General features: G+C 34.9%; 1 protein-coding gene across 1 annotated transcript in view; it reads right to left on the minus strand.

Moving 5' to 3' along the window:
• The window catches only part of Cht5 (Chitinase 5), an 80,687-nt gene extending 72,374 nt beyond the window's left edge, over positions 1–8,313 (minus strand). The window contains exon 1 of the mRNA XM_075378114.1: positions 8,179–8,313. The gene's annotated coding sequence lies outside the window, so the exon portion shown is untranslated. The remainder of the gene's footprint in view (positions 1–8,178) is intronic.
• Between the last annotated feature and the right edge of the window lie 254 nt (positions 8,314–8,567).

Genomic DNA, 8,567 nt, shown 5'->3' on the forward strand with positions numbered 1-8,567 from the left:
TAGATAAAGATTTTATTTATATACGCCATCCTTCACAAACGATCGTTTAATATTATGAATTTAAAAATCTCCTTACCCTGTAGAAAATTTGAGCCGAATGAATAATTTTTAAACTTACGGTAATTAACGCCAAGTTTTATTCCAGTTGAGCTCGGCTAGACTTTGCATTATTTTCCGTGAACCACAGGCGATACGAACAATAAATGGTGTTTTATTTCAGTGTAGAGACAGTGACAGAGAGAGAGATTGAGAGAGAGAGAGAGAGAGAGAGAGAGAGAGAGAGTGAGAGAGAGAGAGCCTTCTGACTTATTTTCTAAATTAATTTAATTACCTTATTTTTTAACGTTATTTTTTCTACGGCTGTATTATAACGTTTGAATTACGCGGCTGAAATCTGTATCATAATGTGGGTCATTACGACACAGATTTCCATTATGATGTAGATCAAATCGTAGGAACGGCAGCTGATTTGGAAATCGAGAGTTTCAGCGTTCAAATCCTAGTAAAGACAGTTACATTTATATGGATATGAATATGAGATCGTGGACACCGGTGTTCTTTGTTGGTTGGGTTTCAATTAACCACACATCTCAGAAACGGTCGACTTGAATTGTACAAGACTACAATTCATTCACATTCAAACATATCATCCTCTGAAGTAATACCTTACGGTGGTTCCGGAGGGTAAAACAAATAGAAGAACAAGAAGTGTCCAGCCGATGAAAAGCCTTTTCTATTTGACCACTGAACGATCAGAAGCGGAGACTTGTTTTATGAATCAGCTGTTTTTTTTTTTTTTTTTTTTTTTTTTACTTTCCCGTCTAGATAGCGTTGTAACTCGAAGGGAAAGTATTGTAATCGGTGCAATTTGGGCATATGCGGTTTTCACCGGATCTTGACTTTTTGACACCTAAGGAACCCAAAAAACCGGATGGAGATTTCCCAGATGTTAATATACGTGCGCGCGTGCACGTTCAGTGTAGGCCTCTAAATCACCTTATATCTGAAGAACTTCTGGAACAATTTTGACCAAACTCGGTTAGATAATTCTATATGTGGGGCATTGATACCATTAAATTTTCAACTTAAAAAATCAAGGGAGTGAGGCTATACAGAAAGGTTTCCCTCAGTATCTCGAGATTTCGCCTAATTAAGGATATATTTTTGTTACGCATATTTTATTAAAAATTAAAAAATACAATATTTCAAAAGAAATATTTTTTTGAAATATTTCACCTACACCCAAAACATACTGTTGTAGTTTTCTACTATGTTGTGACGTCACATTTGAGCGGTAGAATTAAATAAATGATTTATATTTAAAGTGTAAAAAAGTAACAGGGTCTACAACTAAGCCTCACAACTACACCAGTTTGCCGACCATACAAGCAAAATCAGTTCTACATAAGTCGTGAAATTACATTACTTTAGTTAGCACTGACCGTCACCGCTAGTACCGCCACAATCGCGTGAATTAAATACGGTATGTACGCGCGCTTTAGTTAGAATCATTGAATTAAATAAACAAAAAATTTTATTTTTAAATGAAATGATAAATATTTTAAATTAAGTTATGTGTGTAAGCCTTGCATCTGAAACAACCCATAATTGTAGGACTTTGATTGTAATCCGACTTGGTAGTTAACATGCAGAGGTTAATTTAAAAGTACACCTATAAGTAATAAGTTTCAATATTACACTGTTTATCCTTTTGTTAATTATGTTCGATTCTGAGGAAGAAATGTTTTTCACGTCAATCGTTATTAAAGAAAAGGCATAACTTATGACTATCGCCACAGAAGTGTATTGTTTAATGAATTTTTTGAAGAATTTAAAAAAATATTCTGAGAACGATGTATTCCGTCGTTGATTTAAATCAATACGCGTAATATTTTCTCGGCCGTAGAAAAAATAGGGTATGTAAATCTCTATAATGGTCATTAATGCACTCCTTTTACTGTTTAATAAATACAAGAAATATTTTTAGAGCCTAATAAAACATTAACCATTACTATAGTCTTACCTCTTTCATGAATCCCAACGATTTCTCTATATATTCGGTGCTTCGGTTTCAATTTTTTTTTGTCTTTTTTTTTCTTCATCAAACCAGTCATTTGACTGGTTTGATGCAGCTCTCCAAGATTCCCTATCTAGTGCTATTCGTTTCATTTCAGTATACCCTCTACATCCTACATCCCTAACAATTTGTTTTACATATTCCAAATGTGGCCCGCCTACACAATTTCTCCCTTCTACCTTTCCTTCCAATATTAAAGCGACTATTCCAGGATGCCTTAGTATGTGGCCTATAAGTCTGTCTCTTCTTACAACTATATTTTTCCAAATGCTTCTTTCTTCATCTATTTGCCGCAATACCTCTTCATTTGTCACTTTATCCACCCATCTGATTTTTAGCATTCTCCTATAGCACCACATTTCAAAAGTTTCTAATCTTTTCTTCTCAGATACTCCGATCGTCCAAGTTTCACTTCCATATAAAGCGACACTCCGAGTTCTTCACCGTCTGGCGTTACAGATGACATAATTCGCTGACAGAAATCTACACGTTTTCCATTGTCTGCAGATAACAACTCGTGAACGTTACGAATTCTGTACGGATACATCTTTAAAATGGTTGGTCGATGTCGTGTGGACCTGCCGACGAAGAGACCATACCGCTTAGATAGGCGTCGCACAGACTTCTCGGTGGGAACTAGCGAAAAATATTCTGTCGCCTGAGGGTCGAATCGTAAACACGTGCAGGATCAGGGAGGCAGCCTCTTTTCTGAGGGCGTTCGGGTCCAGCAGATGGCTGTATCAATCAGGACGTTCTGATGACGCATTGAGGACCCTCGAGGTTTGTGAGGTGGGCGCGCGATTCAGGGGGTATGCGTGGGGTGAATACCCGGACCCAGACTAAGTGATAGGGAAGGAAAGGGTAGTCCTCTTGGGGAGTGTCACCATGGCAACCGGGAGGGATATTGTGATGTCTCAATGATCCAAGAGGGACCCCGTTGTCTTCAGCCACGTCACTTGGGACCGACCGAAGTAACGTCTTCTAGGCGGTTACCGGCTGATCTCAAGTGGTTTACTCCCAAGGCTTCTTGGGAGTAACAGAATATGCAGCTTGCATGTCGATCAACTTTTCTTATGTTAGCGCTTTCGGTCGACCGCTTTTGACTGCATCTGCCGCATTCCCTGTCTCTTGGCACTTGACGTACAGCCGCTTGATGGACGACTTGATGGTGCATTCCCACCGTACTTTTCTGTGAATCTGGATCTGGTAGATAACTGGCACATGTAATGTATTGGGAGAGGAATCATTCTTCCATAAGGTTGCGTCTCTTTTTGAACACTCTGTAAATATTAATGCTTTCGTGTTGCTGTGCACACGTTCGGTTCACACTGTTGCATTTATTAATACACGGTTAAATAGTTTGTAAGTTTTTCATTTAAAAAAACTGTGTGTGTGTGTGTGTGTGTGTGTGTGTGTGTGTGTGTGTGTGTGTGTGTGTGTGTGTGTGTGTGTGTGTGTGTGTGTGTGTGTGTGTGTGTGTGTGTGTGTGTGTGTGTGTGTGTGTGTGTGTGTGTGTGTGTGTGTGTGCGTGCGCGCGTATGTATTTATATATATATAGATTTGTGCAACTGTAAGTTGAACTATGAGTAGTTAATTTTTTTTATTACATTTAACTAAATTATTGTTAGGTAAATAATACGTAAATCAAACAGTACACCCGCTTTTTACATTGAACTGTCAGTCTACTTTGCAATTCAGTTTAAACAAATGTAAAACGTGAAATATTTCTCGCTATACAATATTATTTCTTTTATTAATTCCTCACATTCTTAGATATATAATATATTATATTCGTGTGTGAATGTATTATATTAATATACGTTCTTAACTACTATTTATTTTCAGAATTGTTATATTTAATTCTGTTGAACAGTCTAATTCCCATAGTACTGTAAAATTGTACACAAAAAAATCCCTTTCGGCACGCTGGAAGGCGAAGGTAGATTTCACCGGTGCTAAGAAGAGAACAAAAAAGATTTCCACCTTAAAGTTAAGAAAAACTTCAAATTAACTAAATACTACAACGGTTGCATGTGAAAAAAAGGTTCACATGTTTAGTATACGACAAGACCAATCTTCTTACAATTCCAGCGATATTTTGGCCACCGTTGCCGTAAGGGTTGGTCATATCAAAACTTTTTTCAGATAAATATTTTAGGTAATGTTTAGAGGACTAACGATCACTTTAAACCGATTCGATACTGTGCCTATTAAGGAACGTATGATTCGTTTTTGTCTTCGAAACCCTACTTTTTCAACCTCCTGGGCCAATGGTTGGTGATATAAAAAAAATTTACTAAAACTAGTAAATTTTTAGGCCCTTATCCAAAGAATAGTAAGAAATTTAAGCGAATTCGATATTTTACTTAATAAGAAAGTTATAGTGATATTTTGTTTTTTAGAAAAAGTCCCCCGATTTCCACCCCCATGGTCTGATTTTGGCCGTTAACGTATTCGACAGAGATTTCGGGAAGAATTATTTTTAAGGAACAATTTGAAAGTGATTGGCGCAAAATTACGGCAGTTATCGTGTCTACAAGAAAGTGAAATATATATATATATATATATATATATATATATATAAACATTTGAGGTGACGGTGGTTTTGGGGTCTGTGGGATGTGAAACGCGAAGATATGTCGAAATTTTCCGGAAGTTGAATCACGGTACCCATTACAATAGGTAACTTTCTTATGAAATCTACTTAAAATCGAAAATGCATGAATTATTTAGAAAGTGTAGTATATTTATATAGATGAATATTTTATATCGTGTATTTAAAAACTTGATGAACCTTTAAATTAATTTTCAACAGTTAAACAGAAAAATTAAATTTAAAAAATGCTCCTACCTTGTAACGATCGATTTTTCAGTACAATGACCGCTACTCGGTTGGAATGTACGAATACTGTAAAACGCTTTTGAAATTAACTATTACAGATTTTTTAAACAGTAAATGGCTTTGTGTAACGTGAAGTTTTTTGCGTCAGTTTTTTTTTTCCATAGCTCTTTAAAATGATTCAAAACTCTGACATCTCAATTGAAAAATTTAGAATTGAACCTCGTGAGGGCTTCATTGTGATCTTATACCCAAAAGAAAATAAAACGTTTCGAGAAAAGATTATTTGTTAAACCTCATTTTCTCTGTTTAACAACAGAAAAGTTATTTAAGGTTTCCCAATACGTTATAAAAAGTCCATATATAATATACATACAACACGTACGGTACTCAAAACCGAGGTTGGAGCAGTTTTAATTTTTTTATGGCTAATATTTTGACAGCTGAAAAAAGTCGTAAAATACAAAAAAAAATACTACTTTATAAAACGAAAGAAAAGATTCTTTAACTTATATATCTTTCTCTCTTTGCATTCCATAAAAGCATCTTTAACACGTAAAAAATAAAAATTGGTTTTTCTGTGCCTTGATTTTTTAATATTAGCAATATATAAGTACAAAAGGAAGTCGTAAAAGTTTAAGCCAGAATTAATAGAGTATTTTTTTTCACGCTGTAGAAAACTTAAAAAACTTTCAACAATAAAAAACTACACGAATATTAATAAAAATATTAAAGTAAAACAATCAAAGAACATTAATGTATAACATCTGATTAAATAAATCATTATTTTTATTCTATTCAGTAAATAATAATAAATAATACGATATATACAGAGCGTTCAAAAAGTGACGTAACATTATGGAAGTATTTCCTTCTTTTGTTGCATATTTAATTTAGGAAAAACGGGTTACACAATGCAGCAGAGAATATCTATCCGTTGTCTCCCGATAAATTAGATATGCCAGTTACACCCAGACCCAAAATGCCGTCACAGAAAAGTACGGTGTGCATGCACCAAATAAGTACTCCATCAAGCGTTTATATGAAATATTCCAAGAGACAGGTAGTGCGGTAGATGCAGCCAAAAGCGGTCGATCGAAAGGCTAATAACAGAAAAATTATCGACGTGCAAACTGCACATTCTCGGTACGTCCCAAGAAGTCTGTCCAACGTCTATCTAGCCGGTCTAGTACCTCCGTCGGTAGTGCCCACACGGTATCGCGCAAGCGCTTAAAAATGTATCCGCACAGAATTCTTGCCGTTTACGAGTTATTTGTAGACACTGGAAAACGTGTACCTTCCTGTCAGCGGTTCACGTCATCTGTAATGCCGACGGGGAAGAACTCGACGATCTGTTTCGGTCTGACGAGGCACGGTACCACCTCGATGGATACGTGAATGCATAGAATTCACCCATTTGGTGTAGGAAAATCTATATCAGCTGCACGGACAAAAACTGGGTGTTCAGTGTGCAATTTTGCGTACGCAAATCTTCATAGCCCACCGGGCCGGTCTAGCGGTTAACTCGTCATCACAAATCAACTGATTTCGAAATCGAGACTTCTAAGGTTGAAATCCTAGTAAAGGCAGTTTATTTTATACTGATTTGAATACTAGATCGTGGATACCGGTGTTATTTGGTGGTTGGGTTTCAAGTAAGCGCACATCTCAGCAACGGTCGACCTGTGACTGTACAAGATTACACTTCATTTGCGTTCATACTTATCATTCTCTGAAGTAATACCTTACGGTGGTAAGGTGTTACGTAGGCTAAATAGAAAAAGAGAGAGAGAATCTTCATGACATTATTTTACGGCACAGTGAACATTGAGCGCTATATATAGGTGGCGCGACGATTTGTAAACACTATAAATGCAGGGTATACTTGGTTTCAGCAGGACAGTGCTACGAACAGCCAAAAACACTATAACTTCCTTGGATCATTGTTTTCACGGACAAGTAATTTCAAAGGGATTATGGCCCCCTCGGTATCCTGATTTATCCCCTCTAGGAGGGGATACTTTAAGGATGCCGATTTCAAAGCTCACCCTCACACCGTTCTCGAATTACAGAGCGAAATCGAACGATGTGTCGCTACAATATCTCAACATACGTTACATGTGTTTAAGAGCACGCAACGTCGTAATCGATTACGTATGTGAATCGCATAATGCAGACCGCTTTCAATTACTATTGTATCTTCTTCATTTTCTTATAAGGTTTCATCACTTTTTGAACACTCTGTAGATCACGTGAGCAACGGGTAGTTATGTCACTCCGCGTACGAAAAAAATGACTACCTACAGCATTTACCTCGACGGATCGAAGGACAACGTGATTAAACCTTGATCGAAGCAGCATTACAAAATATACAATTAATTAGGATAGACGTGATTAGAGTCCTTGTTACACATGAAATAATATAAAGGTAAATAAATACGTGAAGATATTAAATACAAATTTAAAGCGCTATTCAGATGGAATTAATGAAAATTATTTCATCACGAATTTATATAAATGTTGAAAATCATGTAGAAAATTGTTTTTTTTTTAAATTATTTAATTAATATTATTTAAAAATTCACAGAATAATATTGTTGACGCGAAACAAAACCAATTTATTTAAAATAAATCGCTGGGAAATTAAAACCATTTTAATCTCCCAGCGATTTCCCAGTGATTTTAGTCATTAAATAATTTTAAATCGGTCGTAATTTATTAAAAATGAAAACGCAAACGGAAATAAGGTGTTTCCTCAAAAGTCGAAGTACTGTGTCGAGTTTTACGTAAACATTTCCATCCGGTTAGGTAGAAGCAGTTATCGTTATTTTTTTTAAAAATATACGACTATAAATAATAACATTTATTAAATATGTGTTTACACGATTCATATTTACGGGGGACAAACAATCATCTGCACCCTCACTTTTGAAAACTAATTTTCTTAGCGTTGTTATAAGTTCAGGCCGTCACGAACGTATTAAATTTCGAGTTAATGGCTTGGGAGTCGGTTCGACACCTCTGTACACTATTCTCAGTTCGACGATAAGGTACGGTAAACGGTATACATGATCGCAAACTTTAATTACTTAATACAAAAATATAAGAGAAGAATAAAATTAAAATTGACAAAACATAAAAAAAAAACATGATAATTATTAATAGAAGAAAAAATAATTTTTGCTATTTATAGTAAATTTAAAATTTTGTTATATTGCAATAATATGTATAATTATTAATAAAAATTAACTTTTTCACTTACTGTTTTGTGCATTCCACCACGTTATAATATTTTCCTAGAGATTTCTACTGTATCAAAACGTAATATGTAGAATTAAATTAAAATATTAAAATTATTATCTTCAGGTAGTTAATCATTTCAGTCGCGATATAAAATGATAGGAAACTTCTGTTCTTCTGCTGCCGTTACAACCTGTTGGTAGATAATTGAACTATTGTTTTTTTTTTGTTTTTTTTTTAATAACATATATTTATAGTGTAGATTTAAAGAAATTTATTCTGTTTATTTAATTATATTGTTATTCCTGTGTTTTCTTATTAATTGTATTTTTTTAACTTTGTTCAAATCTATGTTTATCTTTCCAAATGTAATCTGCGCAATTCAATTTTATTTATATACTCGTAAATTTT

The sequence above is a fragment of the Lycorma delicatula genome, chromosome 11, assembly GCF_047948215.1.
Source record: "Lycorma delicatula isolate Av1 chromosome 11, ASM4794821v1, whole genome shotgun sequence".
NCBI lineage: Eukaryota > Metazoa > Arthropoda > Insecta > Hemiptera > Fulgoridae > Lycorma > Lycorma delicatula.